Source organism: Grus americana, chromosome 1, assembly GCF_028858705.1.
Source record: "Grus americana isolate bGruAme1 chromosome 1, bGruAme1.mat, whole genome shotgun sequence".
Classification (NCBI taxonomy): Eukaryota; Metazoa; Chordata; class Aves; order Gruiformes; family Gruidae; genus Grus; species Grus americana.
The window spans coordinates 178,332,871-178,356,466 of record NC_072852.1 but is presented as its reverse complement, the minus strand read 5'-3'; the positions used below and the strand labels follow the sequence as shown (position 1 = coordinate 178,356,466).

The following is a 23,596-nucleotide window of genomic DNA, read 5'->3' as shown; positions in this document are numbered from 1 at the left end:
CTGCTCCAGTATGGGGTGCCACCCATGGAATACAGTCCTTCATGAACTGCTCCAGCATGGGTCCTTTCCACGGGATGCAGTCCTTCAGGAACAGACCTGAAGTCCCTCACAGGGTCATAGGTCCTGCCAGGAGCCTGCACCAGTGTGGGCTCTCCACAGGCTACAGCTTCCTTCAGAGCACATCCACCTGCTCCTGTGCGGGGTCCTCCATGGGTCTCAGTGTGGATATCTACTCAACCATGGACTTCCATGGCAACAGCCTGCCTCACCATGGTCTTCTCCATGGGTTGCAGGGGAATCTCTGCTCCAGTGCCTGGAGCACCTCCTCCCCCTCCTTCTGCACTGACCTTGGTGTCTGCAGGGGTCTTTCTCTCACTTTTTCTCACCCCTCTCTCCCAGGTGCTGTCGCCTATTGTTTTTTACCCTTTCTTAAATGTTGTCACAGAGATGCTACCAATGTCGCTGACTGGCTCAGCTTTGGCCAGTGGTAGATCCCTCTTGCAGCTGGCTGGAACTGGCTTTGCCCAACATGGGGGCAACCTCTGGCATCTTCTCACAGAAGCCACCCCTGCAGCCCCCCCACTAGCAAACCTTTTCACATAAACCTAATACAAGTAGCTGCAAGGATAGTGTGTGATAACAAATGATATAGGAAGTGGTGAAGATATGGAAGAGTATGTCTATATTAAACTAAAGATCACTTTAGCATATGAGCAAAATGTTAAGGTCCCCTACATTACAATTTATTGTCCTACAGTACCATTTATTGTACACTATACATTAGAAGATAAAATGGCTTTTCTCACTATTTACTCTCAAATAGGATTACAACACGGGCCACATTACCTACTATTCTCTCTAAGCAATACCTTAAGGCAAAGTGGGAAAGCAAAATATTTTTGACGCCAAAGACTATCTTAATACCCATTTCCCATGTAACTGCTGTCATCCTAACAACATATTTCCAACTGTGAGAACACAGATAGCTTCCTGCAGAGCTTCTAATCTCAAGGCCATTTTGCAGAGCAGCCAGGAGGATGTGCTAGCGTAATGAGAAAGCTGGTAACTACTGCCTAGAGATATAACACTTCATGTCTGCTCACTTCTCAAGCTCTGTTGGCTTGAAACAGGGATCCTAGCTTGGCTCCTAAATCTTTCCTTCCCTAGATAGCAACACATTATTCTCACACCAGATAGCTTAACTTACTGGCTGCCTACAGAACCCCTGAGATCCCTTTTAATTATATACAAAACTAACACACAAGGTCCATAAAACACTTTCAAGTCAGTCAAGACTGCTAACTACTCGGATCTGAAGTGAACAAGCTTATGGTTGGATTAAGTTGGTACCTATGTTTACGCTGCAAGTGAACACAAAATATGCCAAAGATCAAGGTGGGCTAGTATGCACAAGTTTGTACAATGGACTTCAAAGTCAGTGTCCCAGATTTGCTTCATTTAAAAGACAACATAGGGTTATTTTGGGGAAAGGATTCTAAAGTACGTAAAGAAAGGATGCTATTTCAGTACTTTTTTTCCCCACAATAAGTTTAAAAAAATCTTCTTTTTGCTTGACATAATTTCCCTGTGGCATTGTGCCACCTCCACATAGCCATCCATAACTCTTCTCCTGCTTGAAACAATCTTCAACATGCCACTCTTGTTAATGACTGAGATACCCCCTGATGGTGCTTAACATTTAATAGTGCTAGAGCTCCACGTTTGCCCAAACAACCTTTTCCATTTACCTTACCTCAAAGGCGTCCTAATTTTTCTTGAGAGACAGAAATCCTTTAAGCCCATTGTATCCTAAGGCTACAAATTTACAGAGATTTAGGTTTCCAATAAGAGCGCCGAGATGAATGCCACCTTCTCATTTATGAATCAATTTTTGCCCATCGGCTTTTCAGTGTTATTACTTTTTATTTTATTTTACACTCAAAGGGGAGAACCTCAGGAATACATACATACATACACACACACAATATTGGGGGCGGGGGGAAGGACAAACTTTAAATCAGAACTGAATAAAATATATGACACATTCTCTTCAACATATCCTAAATACAGAAATCTCACATAACATATAGTCACAGATGTAGTGTCTTTCTCATCTTCAGGACTCTTGTTTTGATCATCAACACTTACCACAAAGGCAAGCATGCTATTTCTTAGCATCATGAGCTATGTTTTTTAGAATGCTTGTGAGTGGTTAAAGAAGCAGTTTTCATGCACAATTCTACTGACACTGTCACCCACCTTCAGTGGTTAGCATGTTTTTGGTCTCGATGCAGACAATATTGTACTTTGCAAAATCCTGTAAAGAAGGAGTAGCACATGAAAAAATTTTCTTTGCCTGAATTAACTAAAAATCCTGTGCCTCTCCTTCGTAGCTAAATTTCAAACAGAGGAAGCAATAAATGGAATGGTTTAGAAAGTGTAGTTTCAAGAATCATGATTTTCAAATTACTGACTTCTAAATTGTTTTATTTTAATAGTGTTTTGACTGAAATGAATATTGAACTTCACGTAAAACCCAAAAGGCTAAACAATTCTAATTAGAGAATTATGTGGCCATGGTCATGTATCAGGTTTAGATAAACTATAATCCAATTTTAACTGCTTGCTGGGAGTCAGATGCTTTTCTTGCTGTATGGCTCAGAATTCATCCCATTTGAGGAATTACATGAAGATCAAAAGATGGCATCAATCTTCCATCAGAAGTTAAGCTGTCATGGCAGAACTCTCCTAGGCTACAGAAACACCCCATGTAAAAATGGAATTGCTATACTAACCAGGCAACACATTTGCCAAATCCTGACGGTACGTGCAAATTAGAATTCCAGCTCCATTTATGATAGTTGTAATATTACCTTTAGTTACAATATCATATCATAAGAAATTATTTAACAACAGGAATAACTTCAGTTGATAGGAAGGCAAGTATCTTTAGAGTTCATAAGCTACCCAGAAAGCTCAGACAACTGAGCAGAATCTTTCTGGAAGTGGGAATTTACCTCTGAATATTTTTCTGGAGAGACAGAAAACATCTTCCAGGTTAGCTAAACTGTAATATTAGTAAAAACAATGACACTGAGTTCAAGATCATCTATATATATGCTTAAGGATACTCCTGGTCAATGGGTGACTAGGTCCCATAAGACTCTGTGAAAAAATTGAGACACTGACCCATAGGATGTACTGTCACATAATGAGCCAAGGCGCTCTCTTAACACCACGAAACAGGACACCCTGACCGGACTGTTCCATTTATCTCTAACTCTCTTGATTTTTTTTTTTTTTCATGTCCTTATTCTGCTTACTTTATTGTACATCTGGATTTCCAGTTGCACAGACAGAAGGTGGAAGTGATGTAGGCTTACACTCCTAAATATGCCTTGTAGTCAGATTAGGAAAAAGAAAGAGGAACAAAATCAAAGAAAACCAAAATAAAACAACAAAAGAAAAACCCTCTCAAGAGTGCTGTTGCTTGCATTTGGAGAACAGGTCTTGCATAGCAAACATCAGGAAAAGCCATTTTCAAAGGTTAGCTGAACTCATGTTAAATAGTTGACTATTCAACCAAGCGAAAAATAGATCCAAAGGATGAAATAATAAAGCACCAGGGACAAAAGATCCACACACTATTTAGCACAGAATGAGGCTCTCTATAATGGAAACATAAGCAGAGTCTCTTACAGTACTTTGAAAAAAATGATTGCAAGCAAAGCCTTGTGAAACATCAACGTATTCTGTGACAGCTGTTTACAGTTTTTCCTTTTAAGCTGTTCACAGTTGTATGTCAGGGCAGTAATTTTAGGAAAAAAAAAAAAAATCTGAATGCTTTTCCAGATACAGGCATGCAATAAAAATATACTCACCTGGAAATAAATGATAATGGTATTGTTGGGTTTAAAAAAGTTTTGTGCAATGTGAATTGAAAGACTCTAACCCTTGAGTTTTCTAAAATGCATTTTTCAGGTTTAGCTATGCATTATTTAATATTCGGAATTCATTTTCATAGTTTCTGGATAAGCCATTCAGAATGGCAATGTACTGTTGTTGAGAGGGGAAGGAGGGAAAGAGAATACAGTACAAAGCATCTGCAATGTCTCCTGCTCCATTTCCAGAAAAAAACCCAAAACCACAAGTATGAAAATCCAACATTTTTTGTTCTGCTGAAGCAAGAAAGTGAGATTCTTACAGTAATGTGTTTAAAATAAAGATAGATACCAATGCAAGAAGTGGCAGTGTTACATGTTTCAGACAGCTTTTGGTGTCCATGTCTTAATTTTGGTTTATGACAGTAATGCAGGACTTCTATTTTTATTTATAGCTGTTGTTTTGTAAGAACTGAAAGGAAAAATATCCTTTAAAAAATAATATGAATATTGTAAAGCATGGTTGTTATGCTCTATCAGTGTGTAAACCAGTCTTCAAAATCTCTGGGAAGCAGTGTGGAGGTGAGTGATAGCACAGCACGGGTCATTTGGAACCTGTAAGAGCTTCTGTTGCGCAAAGCGGATTGGCAAATGTTAAGGTTTTTCTTACCAGACTCCCTTGTACTTATATGGAAAGCAAACCCTTATACTGTGGACATGTTTTATTTTAACGGTATGATTACAGCCCTTGTAAGGAGCTGAAATGGCAGAGTGACTTAGACTCTCTATAGCTTCTTCACGTCAGAAAACAGGAAAACGATCTGTGCTTAATAGATTCTAGTTTCTTGCTGCTACCTCTCCCCGCTGACCCTAATATAGGTGAGACACGGCTTATTATCTTTGGCTTTATGACTCCAATAATATTCTCATATGTCACTAAGGAAGCTTGCCTTCCTAGATGGGAAACACTTACAGAATAATACAGCTCTTTCAGGAGAAAGCTTGCTGTTCCACATGGAAAGATTTTGTTGAGGAAGCAAAGGCTTGAACAAAACCTTGGGTGGAGGCAGGGGGAAACAGTACTTCTTTCAGCATAGGTCCTGTTGTGAAATTTTACACTTATGAGAGTTGCCTCAGCGACATGACAAGGTCCTTCTCTGAAATGCAAATATATATATATGCAAAACATTAATTTCTCAAAACTTCGTTTTGTATAATTAAGAAGAGTTATGACATCTTCTGCCAAAATTCCACACGTGTATCTGTATGGTAATGTCACAGAGTTAGTATCTGACAAATTTCTCTTATGTGCAAGTATGGACTAGATAGACTAGAGCATTGTCAGGAAGATAAAATAAAAATGCAGATAGTGGAAATCTAGAAATTAAAAGAATATAGGCTAGATTAAAAACTGGCCATAATGTTTTAACTGGGATCTTCACTGGTAAGGATGAGTATTTATTGAATAATATTTTTCTCTAAGCAGTGATGCTATTTTCCTAGGCAACTAGATTAAACTACCACTTATGGTGGGTTGACCTTGCCCGGCTGCCAGATGCCCACCCAGCCGCTCTCCCACCCCCCCCCCTCAACAGGACAGGAGAGAAGATAAGATAGAAACGCTCGTGGGTTGAGATAAACACGAGAAGACTGCTTAACAGTTACTGCCACGGGCAAAAAAGGCTTGACTTGGGGAAAAATAATTTAATTTTTTGCCAACTAAAATAGAGCTGGGAGGTGAGAAATGCCTTAAACACATTTTCCCCGAGGTGGCCCCACCTTGGCGGGGGGCTTAGCCGTGCCCTGCGGTGGGTGGGTTGGAGGCGGCTGCTGCCAGCGCCTGGGCATCTACAACAAATACATCTCTATATAATTCCATAAACCACATCCAATACATATATATATAAAAAAAGGTGTGTGTGTAAAAATATTAAGTGAATGAGGTTGAAAAGTATAAAAGTATTTAGCAAAATAAAAATGTACACATTTGTTTCATAGCATAGAGCCAGAGTAATGAGACAGAGACTATTTAGTTGTAGAGATTTTTTCATACATTTTTCTGATTTACAGTCAAGATTAAATGTTAAAAATGAAATATTTATCTTTTTAAAATCTAGTTGAAACACTTGAGCCAGAAAGGTTAAAAAAAGTTCAGGGAACAATCATACAAACAATTTAAGGCCATGATTTATGTAGCAGGTTCAGAGTGATAATGAGCAAAACTGCTAATCAGTGCCCACAGATATTATATAATACATTCAATAGGTTGAAATGGGTATTTGTAGTGCAGTAAATGTTAGTCTAATGATTGAATTAATCTTAACACAGAGAAATTCTTGCATGCCAAATTTGTTTGCCACATGACATGCTAATGAAGATAAAACTGGTAGGTCTTTACTCTTATGAATTATAAGTGTTATTTGGGAAGAGTTGAAAGGTCATTAAGTGATAAAGTTTTGTAAGAGACACATGAAAAGACTTGAGCAAACAGGAGATGCCAATAGATAAGGTACTCGTTTATTACATTCCGTATGGCTGAATAGAAATGATTTGATTAGTACAGTGTATCAAAGAACATACTATGCAAAACAGATCTAGAAATAACCAAAGTGCTTCATAATTAGTTGATCATTCTGGTGCTTCCTAAAACCACATTTGTTAGATAAGGAGGAACATCTATGTATGTCTGTGCACACATGGCTGGAAGTTTAGATCTCTATGCTAATTAACTTTTTATTCCTAATCATCAAACAAATGTGCTTACAATGATAACGAAGGATAACTTTCCTCGAATGTCTTGCCTGAAAAGGCAGCACCTTGAAAAAACAAACAAACTGACAAAACCCCAACAAAGAAAATCATTGCTTTTCTGTCCTTTAAAAATGTCCAGTTTCTATTTTGGGGCACAACTAATTATTACAGTAGAAAGCACTAGTTTCAGGTGGCTTGCAGTTTGGCCCTTTAATGCACAGATCAATGGCCTAGTCTGATAAACCTTTCAGAAGATCCTCAACCACAGAAAGAAGCTCAAAATTATTTTCAATTCTTTCTTCTTTTTTTTTTTTTTTTAACTGGTCATCTTTCAGCTATTTTTAACTGGGACTTTACTGAAGTATCATCCAGAGACGTACAGTTAGCTACACCAACCCACCCTTTTTGATTGTGACTGGCTGATTCAAATGATCAAGGCTGTGGAATAAACTCCATCAAAACAAAAACACTGTTCATGACTTCTGTAGACACTAAACCCAAGATTATAGTCGCTTATCTGTTCCAGTGGAAAAAAGATTTGATTTTTTTCATCCAGTAAAATAATTTAAATGATTCAACTATTTAATCTTGGCTAAGAAGTAATACGTGCCAAATTTATTTAAAAAAAAATTCCAGTATTTTGTCATCTTTACCATATTTTCCTAAGACTGAAGATACCACTCTGTATGAATATGACTTATATTTTAATTTCAGATGCACTGAACAGAATGTATAGAAATTATGCACATCTGAGGAAGTAATACCACATTGATATGAAAAAGAAAAGAAAAAAAAAATCCCCAAACCCTGTTCTTATGCTACTGTTACTATTAGCAGAGATCTGCAATATGCAAATATTTCCTCAATACATTTTGGAGGTGAGCACTCTCTGCTCTTACACATTACATCAGGCACCACGAGAGTTTAACACCATTGGCTCCTCAACCTCAACCTAATTATACAGATTTTAATGGGCAATCAGGGTAGAAAAGTAGAACACTGCTGTCAGTGAACTTCCAGATTTATGAGATACCATATACCTTGTAGCAGAATACAACATTGAGTAGGCTGGCATCTTGTGATAGGCAAACATTTGACAAGACCAAAAAAAGGAAGGAGGCTGATTTAAGCAATATGACATTCATCTTTTCCCACAGCGAAGAGCTCTCTTTCTCAATTTGGCTTGTTTTCCAGTTTGCTCCGGAATTTCACAGTCTTCTGAGGACAAGCATTCTTCCCTTCAAGTTTGTTCAGTTGACAGAATGATTCATGGACATTTTTGAGCCATAAATAAAACAGTTTTCTTACTTTTGAGCAGCGCAGAGCAGCTCTAAAATGTTTTCATGTACATGGAAGAATTACCTATACCGATGTCAGTTCCCCTCCATTTTTCATATACCATGCCTACGCTGTTGTGCATGATCCATCCAGCTGGTAGTTTACCTGACACCTTCCAAGTCATTCCTTTCTCCGCCTCTCCAGTAACACCAGTCTAATCTCTCTTCTTTTCTTTCCCTGCACTTGTGCGACAGAGTGGGCAGCATCAACAGTCATTTCTGGACCTGCCCACTCTATCTTATCACCAACACAAACGTATTGATTTTGAAATGAAAGACATGAGATGTAGACAGACATCAACATACAGTGCTTCAAGGATTTATTCTTTTACTGTGTGAAGACCCACAGCAGTTGAACTAAATTAGACAGAATAGTAGAATATACTTTTATTCAAACAAGTAAGCAAGAGATAGAGACTTATAAAAGGTCACAGAAAATGTTCCTCCAGAAATGAAAGGCTGTGACCCATAAGTCTCTTTTGTACTAAGATACCTTCCAAAGGATCAAATTGTTAATTCTTAAATGTTTTCTCTAACTTTCATTGTGCTTTTATAAAGATTTTTCTTTTTCATTTTTTCATGTTTGTTCTTGTGGAATCAGCTGATCACCCTTAAGCCTAAAAGTGAATAAAGCATGCAAAGCAATTTACTGTTTGACCATTCTAGCATTCTTCATTATTTTTCTCTTAACTATATTTCTTTCAAAGTAAAACTCTTTCATAATAATGTTCTCATTGTTTGCAAAATAACATGGATAAACTCACAAGTGTCTCTAAAGTTGTTTTTTTCATCCTATTTCCCTATTTGACATGACCTCTTCCATCTTTTACACAGAGAGTAGCTGTATTGGGTTTGCATGGCAAGGTTTTTGGGGACAGGGGCTACAGGGGTGGCTTCTATGAGTACCTGCTAGAAACTTCCTCCCTGTCCAACAGAGCCAATGCCAGCTGGCTCCAAGACGGACCCATCGCTGGTCAAGTCTGAGCCCATCAGTGATGGTGGTAGCACCTCTGGAATAACATAGTTAAGAAGGAGGACCAAAAAAAAGAGCACTTTGCAGCCAGAGACAGGAGTGAGAAGATGTGAGAGGAACAACCCTGCAGACACCCAGGTCAGTGCAGAAGGAGGGGGAGGAGGTGCTCCAGGCACTGGAGCAGAGATTCCCCTGCAGCCCATGGAGGACCCCACACCACAGCAGGTGGAGGCACCTGAAGGAGGCTGTGACCCCATGGGAAGCCCATGCTGGAGCAGGCTCCTGGCAGGACCTGTGGACCCATGGAGAGAGGAGCCCACGCCAGGGCAGGTTTGCTGGCAGGACTTGTGACCCCATGGGGGACCCACGCTGGAGCAGTCTGCTCCTGAAGGTCTGCACCCCATGGAAGGGACCCACGCTGGAGCAGTTCATGAAGAACTGCAGCCCATGGGAAGGACTCATGTTAGAGAAGTTGGTGGAGGACTGTCTTCTGTGGGAGGGACCCCATGCTGGAGCAGGGGCAGAGTGGGAGGAGTCCTCCCCCTGAGGAGGAAGAGGCGGCAGAGACAACGTGTGATGAACTGACCACAACCCCCATTCCCCGTCCTCCTGTGCCGCTGAGGGAGAGAAGGGAGAGAAATTGGGAGTGAAGTGGAGCCTGGGAAGAAGGCAGGGGTGAGGGGAAGGTGTTTTAAGATTTTGTTTTATTTCTCATTATCGTACTCTGATTTCATTGTTAATAAATTAATTTTCCCCAAGTTGAGTCTGTGTTGCCCATGACAGTAATTGGTGCGTGATATCTCCCGGTCCTTATCTCGAACCACAACCCTTTCGTTATATTTTCTCTCCCCTGCCCAGCTGAGGAGGGCAGTGACAGAGCGGCTTTGGGGGGCACCTGGCCTCCTGCCAGGATCAGCCCACCACAGTAGCTCAAAAATGCTTATCTGACTTTCAGGATAGAAAGTGAGTATTAACACATATTTTTAATACCAAAGTATTTTGATCTGTTGGGATGCATGACTCATAGGCTAGGAGTTTTAAACGTGTATAAGGGTTAGAGAGACTATTTTTTTAGGTATCCCAGAGATGAACGGGACAGCCACCCTTTGCTGAACACAGCAATCCATATATTCAGAAATAGAGCTTGTGAGCATAGAATTCTAGGTAGAATTTCTAGAAAATGTGACCCTAAGAGTCTGATTAGACTGCAGAGAGTATCGACAGAACATAACCACTGATGTATCAGGTTATTTTCAACTATGTCCATCTTTAAGATCAGTCAGGCTATCTCTTTAAATGCTGAAGGTAGATTGAGTAGCCAAAGGTCCGTATCATTAGTAAAAAGCTACATTATGTGAACTTCACTGTACCCTAGCTGAACGTGTTATATCTATGCATGTCAGTATGCATAGATATGCATACATTTATCTGTCACAGCTGGCACAGTGACCTATATTCATCTATAACATATGTTAAATATTTTTACTGTTCTGCAAAAAGTATCACTAATATGTATCCAAACAGTGTAGTTGCTCATGCAAATAGAGCTTTATATTACTGTCTACTTACAAGTGAAAATATATGATTTCCATTCATAATGAAGCAATAATAAAGGACATGTACGTATAGTATAAAAAAGAAATAGACCTGGAGTAATGGCGCAAAGCAATTATCTCACACTATTCCTTTCATTTCTCATGAAAAGAACTGTGAAACTATCATCCAAACAACTAATCCACTGTAGTGTGGATGATTATTTTTGAGTCATTTGGTTCGTCTTCTGAATGATCCAAGGAATCTGCAGTTAAATCAGCTGAAAAAGGCAGCAGTGCAAGGAAATTTTTGATTACACTTTTAATTTCACAAGCTAACCTACAAATGACTTTAAAATTGCTGGTAACACTACAGCACTACTAACCACCTACACATTTTTATAGAAAGACTGTAGCTACAATCCATTAGTTAATGACTATGCTGTGCTTGCCAGGTCACATTCACACTCACAACAACTAGTAAGTGGCTGGGTTTCAAGGGGCTTACAGTAACACTACCAATTAAAACCAGCCTCTTTTCTTACATTTTTTCAAAACTAATATGCTTAAAAAACCAAAAACCCCCCTAAATTGTATTGGCTTCTCTACTGAGAATAAAATCTATTTTGTATGCCTTTGCTGCATTACAGTATAAGTCTTTGGCAATATTGAAATATGTGCTTGAGTATTTTAAGTGCGTCTTAAATTGCAACAACTTATGTGTTCTGACTAATAAATTGCTTTCCCTTAAATTCAGTAATTGACCACTGCTCTTTAACAGAAAAAAAAAATTGTTAATATTCAGTAAAAGCTAAACATCAAAACTGGTCTGTTATTTCATCACACTGCACTGTCAGTCATATATATATTACATAAGAAAAAATGAAGGACATGTAAAGCGATAAACATGCACAACAGGAGGTTTTTTTGGATTAAAAACTATACAGTGATTATAAAGTTGAGAAGGTTTTCAATTTTTTTCCAGTTATTTTAGATGGATGAATCATTTATAACTGATTCTTTTATTTAATATAAAAGTGTGTTTTCAATAGCTATCTCCATGACATTTTTTCCATAAATGCAGCTATGCAATGAAATACTTCAATGCTGTTCAGTAAGGATAAAGTAAAAGAAAGAAGTTATTCAATCTTTCTCAATGAACTTAAACACTTTCTTTAGATCTTGAAGACAACACAGATCTAATCTAAAAGAGTAATTGGGCGTATCACCAAGAAAGCAAAAAGAATCGTTCTCCTAAATGGTAGGCACATAGAATTTAATTTCAAGTTTTATCTTGAAAATGACATTTTTGTGGGTTTTTCAGGGTGAAGAACTTTAAAACTGCCATAAATATGCTGGGAATATTTAAGCATGCAGTATTTGGATGATAGTTCAGAAATATAAATTTCTTTAAAATGATAGGTGAGTTGGCCCATGGACAAAGAATTATATGTTGTTAAACAGTATGCCTACATTAACTTTCAGGAGTGTACTTCTGACACAAATCTCCTAGTCATCTCCACTTGAAACACTTGGGTTTGTGTTGTGAAACCCTTTTGGAGCACATGGATGGGATTACTTTTGGATGAAATGAAACCAGAATTATTCTCCAGTAACTAACGGGTATTCAGTCTATGGGACCACACAAATCCAGAGTAAACCTCACAGAAGTTTACGCAGTAAATGTTGTATCCTTAGCACCAGCTGCTTCATGCTCAGACCTGTTCCTGTTGTGCTGTATGTTACTTGCTAATGTAGCTATAACCACACTGATTAAGGCATACAAACAATATATAGGTATATGCAAGAAATATTTTTTTTACTTTCTCCCAAAGATAATCAGATGTTACTAAACAAAGAATAATATTTTGTTAAAAATTTATGGTAATGCAGCAAGGGTTATATATTGAAAATCTTTTTTGCTAAAGCTGCAAAATTTTCTAACCTTCCTGAAGAGTTAAAGTCTTATTTATGTATTTATTTATCTATTTAATTGATTGCAGATGGTTAAAAACAAGGTTTCAGGCCTTGGTAAAGATTTTGTATATATTTCCCTTTCCTTGTCAAAGGTAAATATGTCCTAAGTTTGGTTGCTTATGATGTTACCACATCTGGATGACTTCTCTCAGGAAGGCATGCCTTCAGCTTGCAACCAAAGAAGAAACAAATGTGACGGTCTGTGCACGGTGAAAAAAGTAAGTATTCTATTATTATTTTCATTCTCCCTAGTTATCTTCTTTTAACATGTATTTACTTGGATCAGTATGAAAGGGGTAAAGCTTTAGACTAAGAAAAGATTCAACTGTTATTCCTATTTCTACGTTTACTTTTATATGTTTTAGACTGTAAATATCATTCCTTATTTGTTTTCAATCCACTTAATTCATCTTTCCTCCCCCCTTCTCCTCTTGTTTAAGACAAACAGATCAAGTTTATGCACAGAAACACAAAGCATTCCTTGGGAAGGCAAATATTTGGAAGAAAAGAGAATATTCATTACGTATATAACAGATAACTTTCAGATCTTATTCAGGGAACCTCCCTTCATATGCATGGATTTCTCCTTAGATTTGCAACAAGGAGGCAAACATAAAATCTGAGAAAAATGAAAAGACAAAGCCATAAAATGAGCATAATAAACAAAATGAACACCTAGTCTCTGGACAAGAATAGGTCAAATCTGAAGACACTGATATATAAGGGTATTTCTTAAGATAACACACTTTTTTCTGCCAAAGAACTAGATTTCCTTCTTGGAAAGCAAAAGCTTATCAAGCTATTTGCTTTAAAGAACTCAATATCCTGTGACTGGATTCCATAAATGTTCCATATGGACATTCTTGAAGAGACAGTCAAAATGCAAAATCTTCACTTCAAGACATGCTATTTTTCCAAATGGCATGAAACTTACACTACTTACAAGCCAATATTTGGTGGTTGGTTGGAGGAAGGAAAGCTGATTAGTGAACGAAAACATTATTAGAAATCTCTCTTTAGAACTGTGCTTTAAAAGAAAGGATGTTTTAACATCAGTTATAGCAAAAAAAGAGGAAGAGGAAGAGGAAAGTATGCAAATTGGTATTTGCATTCAATTAGTACCGTAAAAATGAGGCAGAAAATTAAAAAATCTCCTTTTCCTTTGAAAAATGTTATGTGTAGGCACGTAAGAAAGACTGTCAGATCTCCCAAAAGACAAGAGTATTCCCCTAGCAACAAGTACAGCTGGGATTCATCTCACACAAAAGGTTGGATTTGTTGAAATCAACTAAATTTAGGTGTCTAATCTTCCCCTATACACAATGGCAATCTAGTCAATATAGTCTGGAAAACTATGCCTCTCACATTAAAGTAGACACACGTTTGGTAACTGAATGGGTCTCTAGACTCAGTTATGATATTGACTAGGTCTCCGCTGACTACAGTTGGAGCTCAGACTACCTAACTCACATCTGAATGAGTTATAGGTACATAGAGAGGTGATGTGTATAACACCTGCAATCATATCAGTAGTCACCTAAATGTGCTAACTTTTTTTTAAATCAATTTCAACCTAAACCTCACTTTTCCTGCCTAACCATTAGTACGCAATGACAGTTTAGAAATATTCCGGGGTACCTAAGATATTTGCACGTCGATGTCATATGCAAAAGAAGGGAGTGCAATTAGCAAGAGGTAGGTAACCTCAGGGTATTTCAAGTAGCACCAGATGCCTATGTGTAACAAATTATTTGAGCCCTATACATCTATATTCTGGAGCTAAATTCCATCCCAAATGTCTATATCTGAGTTTTGGGTTTGAGCTCCTATTACACTCAATTGAAATATGGTAAGTGGACTCTAGAGTGAAATTTAGCAAACCTGTTTTATGTACCTGCTTTAAGATGAAATGAAAGCTCTAGTGCTCAACAATTTAAGAAAGGAGCTTACACTTAGGATAACACTTTAGATCTCTAAGTGTAAGCATCCAGTTCAAGAGTCTATAATATGGAGCTGAGTTCCATCATTAATGTCTGGAACAAACACATACGTCTTGGCTACTTACTACAGCCTTCATCCATAACCTGTGGTGGGATATAGACACTTCTCTATGAAATTTACTTCACCAATTTCAGATATCTACCTTAGGACCTAAAGTACTTTCCATATATAGCTTCTGTCCATGCAAAGTATGGGACTAGACAGACCATTGGTCTTATTCTTATGAAGCCCATCATGCTTTATATCTTTCTGTGAAAGCGTGTTTAGGCAAACTAGTGTAGATACTGAGTCTCGATATAGTTGCCTTATAGTTGCTTTTGGTGTAATTTGAGATATCTTTTCATTACCCTGCCTGGCTTCCCATAGAAAATAACTCCTGTGGCATATAGTCTGAACGTGGGCGTATTGCATACCCTGTGGCATCACAAATGGCACTACATTGTTATGTTTAGGCAAATGGATTAGAAACCATTAGCTTGGATTGTACATTTTTATGTTTATTTTGGTTTCTATAGTACTGCACAAGATATCCTACCATAAATTTACAAGTTTATAATTCATTTATCTTACAGAATAAAGATTTTTCTTTCCTTCTTTCTTCACATCTGTATTGCACAGTCTACACAAGATGAATTTAATTAATTCATAGGACTGCAGAATCACAGAATGGTTGAGTCTGGAAGGGACCTCTGGAGACTGTTTAGTCCAACCTCCCTGCTCAAATCAGGGTCAGCTAGAGCCATGTCCAATTCAGTTTTCTAAATGTTCAAACATGGAGAGTCCACAATCTCTCTGGAAAACCTGGTGCAGAGTTCTATTGCCCTGACAGTAAGAAAATGTGTGGGGTTTTTTTTCCTTATGTTTAAAGATAATTATTTTGTATTTCAGTTTGTGCCCATTGCCTCTTCTTTTTTTTGGTATACCTCTGTGAAGAGTCTGGCTCTGTCTCTACTCTCCTTCCCCCCAACCCATCAGGTATTTGCACACATTAATAAGATCCTCCCTAAGCCTTGTCTTCTCCGGGATGAACAGTCCCAATTATCTCAGCATCTCCTCATATGGCAGATGCTCTAATACCTTAATCACCTTTGTGGGCCTTTGCTGGACTCGCTCCATATTTCCATTTCCTTCTGTACTGGGGAGCCCAGCGCTGGACTCGGCATTACAGACGTGTCTCGCCAGTGCTCAGCAGAGGGGAAAGATCCTCTCCATCAACCTGCTGGCAACACTCCTCCTAATGCAGTCCAGGAGGTTGTTTTCTTCAAGGGTGCATTTCTGGCTCATGGTCGGTTTGTTGTCCACCAGGACCCCCAATTTTTTACTGCAGAGCTAGTTGGTCAGGCCCAAGTCTCTCCTGCGTGGACTTATTCCTCTCATTGAAGCCGTCAGCAATTCTATTTCCACTTACAATTTGCAACCACTTGAATCCTGAAATTAACAATTCCATGCTAAACTCAACACTTTTATTCCCACAACTATAATCTTTCTTTTAAACAAGTAAGTGCTTGCCATTGTGAATAGGAGTTGCACTGCTAAGTCTCCATTAGAAACAGAACGTGAAACATCAGAAAATGAGTCTAAGTATCAATGTAACAAAGAGTCATAGCTGGCAATAATAACTTTCATTGAATTTCAGAAAAAGCAACCTCAAAAATCTCAAACAAATATTGCTGCCCTAATCACACTACCACACTTTTAAAAGGTACATTGTCTCGAATATAGTTATCTGATAGAGCACCTAGAATGCTAATAAAGCCCTTCCAACGTATTTAACCAAGGTATATCTATTCAGTCGTGCTTTTTACTTTTACTTCCCATGGAAAGACTCTAAAGAATAGAAAAATCTATTGCTGTTCTACTGCTAAAAAGTACTGTTAAATAGCATGCTCATGCAGAATGGAAAAGTACCCGCTCTGCTTAAAACAATGATAAAGAGAAAAACTGATTTTAAAAAAGTCTCTATTTTAGAAGAGTTATGTTTTATTTTTCTTATTGTGAATATTTAACTTGAAACTGTTGACTATACCATTTATCTGTAAACCTGTTAGAAAGGACTGAATGATTCACTGTGCTTTTGTGTTCTGGCCAGATACGGGACCAATATTCAAAAAAGAAAGAAAAAAAAAGTGCTCCAGAACAAAATATTGCAACATTCAAAATACTACAAAGAACTAACCAATTTACTACAGATCCAAGATGACTTCAGCACCACGTCTAAACTATGGACACCAAACATCCAGTTTATCAAGTAAAAGGTGAAAAGTTGATTCAATCGAAGTCAGTAAGCATCGGAGTACTGGTTCACTGTCACTGAAGACCATTAAATTAAGAAAACATTCTGCAACATATGGTATACATACAAGCAGAATATACGCACATTTTTATAAGTCATTGGCTAAGATTTCTGACCTGTATTATGCAGGAGGCAGTACTAGTCAAAATAGTCCCGTGGACCTCAAATATCTATACGCTTGGGGAAGTCAAAGACTTCCTATTGACAAGGGGCTCTGCAGTCTCACAGACAAGAGCTAGAAGGTGAAGATAAATGCTTTCAGACTGAGAACATAATACCCATTTTAACACTCTGGTGGGTTAACCTTGGCTCGCTGCCAGGTACCCAACAAGCTGCTCTATCACTCCCCCTCCTCAGCAACACAGAGGAAGAAAATAAGATAAAAGAGCTTGTGGGTTGAGATAAGGACAGGGAGATCACAATTACCATCATGGGCAGAACTGACTCGACATGGGGAATATTAAATTAATTATAGACAATTAAAAATAAGATTGTGATAAACAAGAAAAACAAAATGAAAATCACCTTTCCCCCCCCCCTTCCTTCTTCCCAGTCTCAACTTCAGTCCTTCATTCCCTGCTCTTCTGACTGCTCCTCCCCCTTCCCAGCCAAGCGGTGCCAGGGGACAGGGAACAGGAGTTGCAGTCAGTTGACAGCACGTTGTCTCTGCCAGTCTTTCCCCATCGCACTGTTCCCCTGTTCCAACATGGGGTCCCTTCCAAGGAATACAGTCCTTCACTAAGTGCTCCAGCATGGGTCCCTTCCCCAGGCTCCAGGTGTTCAGGACCAGGCTGCACCAGCATGGGTCCCCAGGGGCTGCAGCTCCTGCCAGGAGCCTGTTCCCACGTGAGCTCTTCACAGGCTGCAGCTTCCTTCAGGGCATACCCACCTGCTGCGGCATGGGGTCCTCTGTGGGCTGCAGGGGACACCATGGTCTTCTCCAGGGGCTGCAGGGGAATCTCTGCTTCGGCACTTGGAGCACCTCCTCCCCCTCCTTCTGCACTGACCTTGGTGTCTGCAGAGTTGTTCCTCTCACATTTTTCTTACTCCTCTCTTCCAGCTGCTGCACAGCTTTGGGCTGCAGTGGGTCTGTTTCGGAGCCAGTGGGAACTGGCTCTGTCTGACATGTGGGCAGCCGCTGGTCTCTTCTCATAGTAGCATCCCCTGCAGCCCTTCCCCCCCAACCTTGCCCAGTACAAACACCAAGCAAATAAATCACTGGACTATTTTAAAATACAGACTTGATTTAAGAAATCTTGTGTGAAATTCTATGCACTGTGCTATGACAGAGGTTTGACTAGATAATGATAATGCTTTAAAACTTAAAAAATCTATGAATCTCTGCAGTAGATTTGGGCTTGCTGTGATAAGAAGAAAAGTCTTGTGAGCAGATAACTCTTACCAACAGGAGAAAATAACTCTTAGCAATCTTTAAATCAGTCTTTTGTTTTAGCCTGCACCACTGGCAAAAGGATCTGTGGTTTTAAACTGTCCCAGGTATCAGCAGCAATGGCAGTCACAAGCACCAGCTTTCACATAATGTGCAACCTTCCCCTTCCTTTAATCCTCTAACCCTTCTAAATTTTTCTTACAAGTCTGAATACTCCCCATGCCCCATCTAGCCTTTTCAGCTCACTGCTGAGGACCTGCAATTTCTCGTCTTGGATGGCAGCAGCAGCTAGAAAGTTCAGAAACGTCAGGTGTTCATCTCACAGAAGCGATGGGACGAGTTCCCCTGTCGCTGCCCATTCGATGGCTGTGCCATCCTGATTTACACTCCAATTAGCTTTGGCGTATGGGGGAAAAGGGAGCAGAACAGGAAGAGATGAAGCGCAGTGGCTTTTCTAACCCAAGACAATTTTAAAATCCTCACTGTAATGAGGCAGCAAAGAGATGTAAAGAGATAGAAATATCTCTTATGCCTCTCAGATTTTATTTATCCTTTTAAAGAAATAAGTGCATGGGCTAAGATTGAATTCAGACTTCAGACTATTTTATAGCTCTTCAGTAGGCTAATTCACCAACTTGACTCCAGTTTTTCTTACTCCTACTTGCCTGTAGCTAAATGTGACAGTGTTAGATTCTGTGTGAGGTATGAACTTGTGTTTAATGAAATGGAGGAAATGACTCAAAGGCAAATGTTCCTATTTTAGTTCACATAGAGTCTCATATTATGAAAACACAAGAATAACTATGGACAGTGATTTATCTAGAGCTAAAGCATTAACAGAGTAACATTTCTTCCTGCACCTCAGGATGTTCAGCTATGGACTCCAGCATTGCCAAGTATGACAAGAAATTTTTGAGGCAGCAAAATGAAAGGCAGGATTAAGCAGAGGGTATGCCCGCAAGGTTAAACCATCATCACCCACTGGGTGTAATGATAGTGACACTGTAAAACCAAAGCTCTTTGCATGAAAGGCTTAGCTTCTCCACATGGGACCCTATCATATGACCAAGTGTAATACAAGACAGTCTTGCCATTATTCTGAACTTTAATCATAATTAAGCCACTGCCACAGAGATATTCCTACTTATTACTGGAATTATAGTATGATTTAATACCCCTGACATCACTTGACTAAACCACCATAGTATTAGGTTTATTAAAATGTGGGAACTCAGGTATTTATCAACCACATTTATCCATAAACTTTTTAATGTACTAGAAAGAAAAAAAGCTAACCACCAACATTATTATTGGTAGACAGCATTGTAACATTACTTTCAAGAATATGGAATTGCTTTGGAGTTTGTAATTAATAACTTAAGACATAATAGAATATTTGATCCTAGTAAAAAGCATGACCTTCAAAACAGTGCTTTTGTTACAATCTTTTCTACAGCTCCCTGTTTTTATAAAGCTATTACTTTGTGTTATGTAACATACATTGATACTACTTATTAATGAGGTGTAGAAATTAGGCAAGCATTTACTTAGCTTCATAAACATATATCAGAAGACATAAATATTATATTTCTGTCTGGTTTTAAGCCATCAAAATTATTGCATAGATTCATCCACAGTGTATAGTAGGCTTTCTCCCCAGAGCAGTTCTAACACTCCACTAAATATATGCTATTCCTCTTTATCTCTTTGAAGAAAAATGAATCACATCCACAGCTTGCAGCTATCAAAATGTGATTTATCAAGCATTTTCATGAAAGTGCATTTTTCCCCTTCTTTACACTAGGAGGCACATTTTTCCTTCATACAGTTCTATCGCACAGCTCTGTCGCATGAAACCCTTAGATACGTTAACAATTCCATTCTAAATTTAAGTCCCTGACAACCTTTTCTAAGCCACAGCAAAAGAAGAATTCTTCACTAATAAAGTTTGGGGTTTTTTTATGCCAATGAAAATCACACTTATAGTAATAACATTCTGCACCTGATTGCTGGCAAACCAAAACATAGTTTTCTTTTGACTGATTACTGAAGAACTAATTCGCATTAAAATACATCAGACAGCTCAACACTTTTAATGTAACTGATGATAAAGAAGATGTTTGAGTTAAAAATGCACTTCCTGAAACACACATTTGAAAACATTAAAAAGCGGGCTATTTGGTAATGAGAGGCTATAAAGTCATACCAGTAAATACAATTTTACAGGGACCTTTTTTTTTAGATCCTAAAGAAACTATGTTTTCTAAATTCTTATATGATATGCTAAAAGGTAAAGAACTTTAATCAGCTGTTTGATCTTTGGAATTTCTTCCTCTAGTTTTTACAGTAAGTGTATTATACACACCCTCCAAATGCAAAAGATAGTGTTCATTTGGAAAACATGTGAAGCCAGCATTCCACACACCAAAGCACACTTCAGATTGTTCAAAAACATTTGTTTCCAAGAAATTATAAAATCCCTTTTTTTGCATGTGCCTTGCTTTGTTTTGTTGTTTGGTGGTGTTAGGTTTTTTTACGGAATCTCACACTGTAATATTTACAGTCTTTCTCTTTTATTTGTCATCATGATGACAAACAACGTAGCCAGGTTATATCATGCTGCTTTCCCGTTCTCTTGGCCCATGCTTCTGGCAAAGTCATGGTCAGCAATGCAAGGTTGAGGTTGTTAATCACTGCATTTAAATGCAATAAAATATTGTAACATACACAAGGCTTGCCTTACAAATCAATATTGTATGCAAAATTAAATCATCATAACCATGACTCTTGAATAATGAGACTTCCTGTAGTAAATTTGAATTACTTCTTGTTGTTATCATTTAATAATGCATAACAAAACCACAGTGCTGGTGTCACTCTGTAGCATTATGTTGTTTTTAAACATGGTGAATTGTTGCTCACTGAGAGAAGAATTCTTATAAAGGGTGTCAGGGTGCAAATGAGACAACGGTGGAATATAAGGAAGTTGCAACTGACAGGTTAAGATCAGAGTCCTCTGAAAATCAATTAACATTGATCAATTAAACATGGTGAAATGGAAGATATCTTAGCACACTAAATGAAACCCTCAGGGGTTAAAAAAAAGGCTCTGTACAAAGACGACAGGTTTGAGTGATGCAAACCAAACCTGGACTCTACGCATCACTATTAAAGTTCTTTTAAATTTTATTTTTTACTTCGTATGTCTATCCCGTTGCCTTTCTCTCATAACCACAGTGACAGTGTGCAGCTGACAATGTTAGTGTGTGGCATCTCTCTTCATTTCAGCTTCCCCCAGTGAGAGAGATTGCTGTTTTAAGATTAGCTAGATGAATGTACTCTCACTGTGTATGTCTCTTTCATTAAATAATGTAATTGTAGCTCCTGTGTGTCTGTAGAAGCTAATGATTGCAAGAAAATATGGCAATAAGGTTTCTCATAACTTTGTGTAATAAGTTATCATCACTTTTAACTTTTTTTTTGTTTTTTCCTATTTCAGGTTTTGAAGACCTAGGCCTTGGTCACTCTTCAAATATAATTAAAATAACAACATAGTAATATTGAGAAACAATGGCTGCATTTTTATTCACATAACTTCACAGTGTACAATAACAAACCACACAATTCACTGAGCATTAAAGCCATTAACCAAAATTGCTCTCACCATGAGGCAAGGACTTTACTATCAAGATTAACATCATATTCTTATGAGCTGAAGCAAACCTTTACTTAGAATGAACTTTCATAAAAATACAGTGGAACAAATCCGTATTTTTTTGCAGATTTTATCCTTGGAGATCATTAGAAAATATTCCCATAAGCACTTCTCTTTCTCTTCAGTTGAAACATGTAAAATCAAAGTAAAATATTGTTCTGCAACACGTATCATTCAAAACTGGCAGCACTATATGTACATGTACATGGTAATACTACTACTCTCCACCAAAACTTTTTCCTTACTTTATAGCTGTATCTTTTACCTCAGCATGCCCCAAGTATTTTCATAAACAGCAATCCCTTAAACAGCCACTGGAATGAAACTACCTCTACTGTTAAATACAACTATTTAACATTTCACTGCAATATAACTAGAAATTCAGCTTAGAAGTGTCAAAGAATACAATGTTGAAATGATACTACATCAGTTATTTTAACCATGAACATATGTAAATACCCACAAAGTAATTTTGCCCAGTCACCAGATAACATATTTCTCTTCTGAATATTTGCACAGGGTCTTCCATAACCATAAACTGCTTTAAACTCCGTTTCACATCTCATCCAAAAACGTGTGCCTCCAGTAGCAAAATAACTTTTGACACAATGCCTAGATATAAAAGTCAAATCCATCTAATGGGCAGAATCGCTCCCTTCCTGCCTTGGGTTTTCTTAGGATGATTTCTGTCACAGTAACGACCTTATCATTCCTTTCTTGGTTTGTGAGATTTGATGAGATACGGAATGCACTATTTCAATGTCTGTCCTAATTCAGTCTGATAAAAGGCGAAAAACCTATACTTCAATACTTTGCTAATCATTAGTACAGCTTGATGATTAGATTTTCATAAATTCTCCATGAATTTAGCATCCCCAAGGCTAAACCAGGTGTAACCACAGACATATTAAAACTTTCCATACAGCTTTTAAGAACACTTATTCACTCTGATCTTCTATTAGTCTCTGTATTAGGGATGAATAGATCATCATGATTAATATACTACGTTTGCACAATGAGCTTGACACAAAATTTCTAAAACCACATTTTTAATAACTTGGTTTACCATTTTTACTAACTCTCCTGGAGGATTTTTATGCCACATTTTGAAGAGATGTGCAATTCAGAGTCAGTGAAACCAATGTGACAGTGCCAACATGCAATGCTGCCTTAAAACTCCTCTCTGATCTTGTTAAATCTTTCACACGTCTCACACGTGGTCAGAGAATTAACAGGATAATTCCACTTAAGCTCCTCACTTGCTTAAGCAGACATACATTCTTGCTCCAGAGCCAATCCATTCATAGCTGCTATTCTTTTATAGTTCTTTGTATTTCTACACATTTAGGGTTTAAGATCAACATTTCTGTTTTAGTAAGGAAAATAAAATTCAGGTGTCATATCCACAAAAAAGGGAAAGGAAAAGGAGAAAAGGGAATAGGGAACCAGAATACAACTTTGAGACAGTAAAACATTTCACATTGTTTCTTTGTGGAGTTTCACCTAACACACCCTCTCGGTCTTCCTATAAAAACTATGAGAAAAAATGTTTCTAAGGTCAATATTCCACACTTTGCATTCTCATCTGCCAGGATTTAAATGTCATAATTCAGGTCCAGCTCTGCCCAAATGAGAACACGGACCTTAATATTGTTCATCAGATCCCAAGGCCACCTTCTCTCCTGGTTTATACAGGCTCAGTGACAATTTAATCATCTATACAAAAGGGAGAAATGCCAAAGGGAG

General features: G+C 38.1%; 1 protein-coding gene across 3 annotated transcripts in view; it reads right to left on the bottom strand.

Annotated features, from left to right (window-relative positions):
* Nucleotides 1-23,596, bottom strand: part of PCDH9 (protocadherin 9) — a 694,049-nt gene that overhangs the window by 226,274 nt on the left and 444,179 nt on the right. The window lies entirely within an intron of this gene.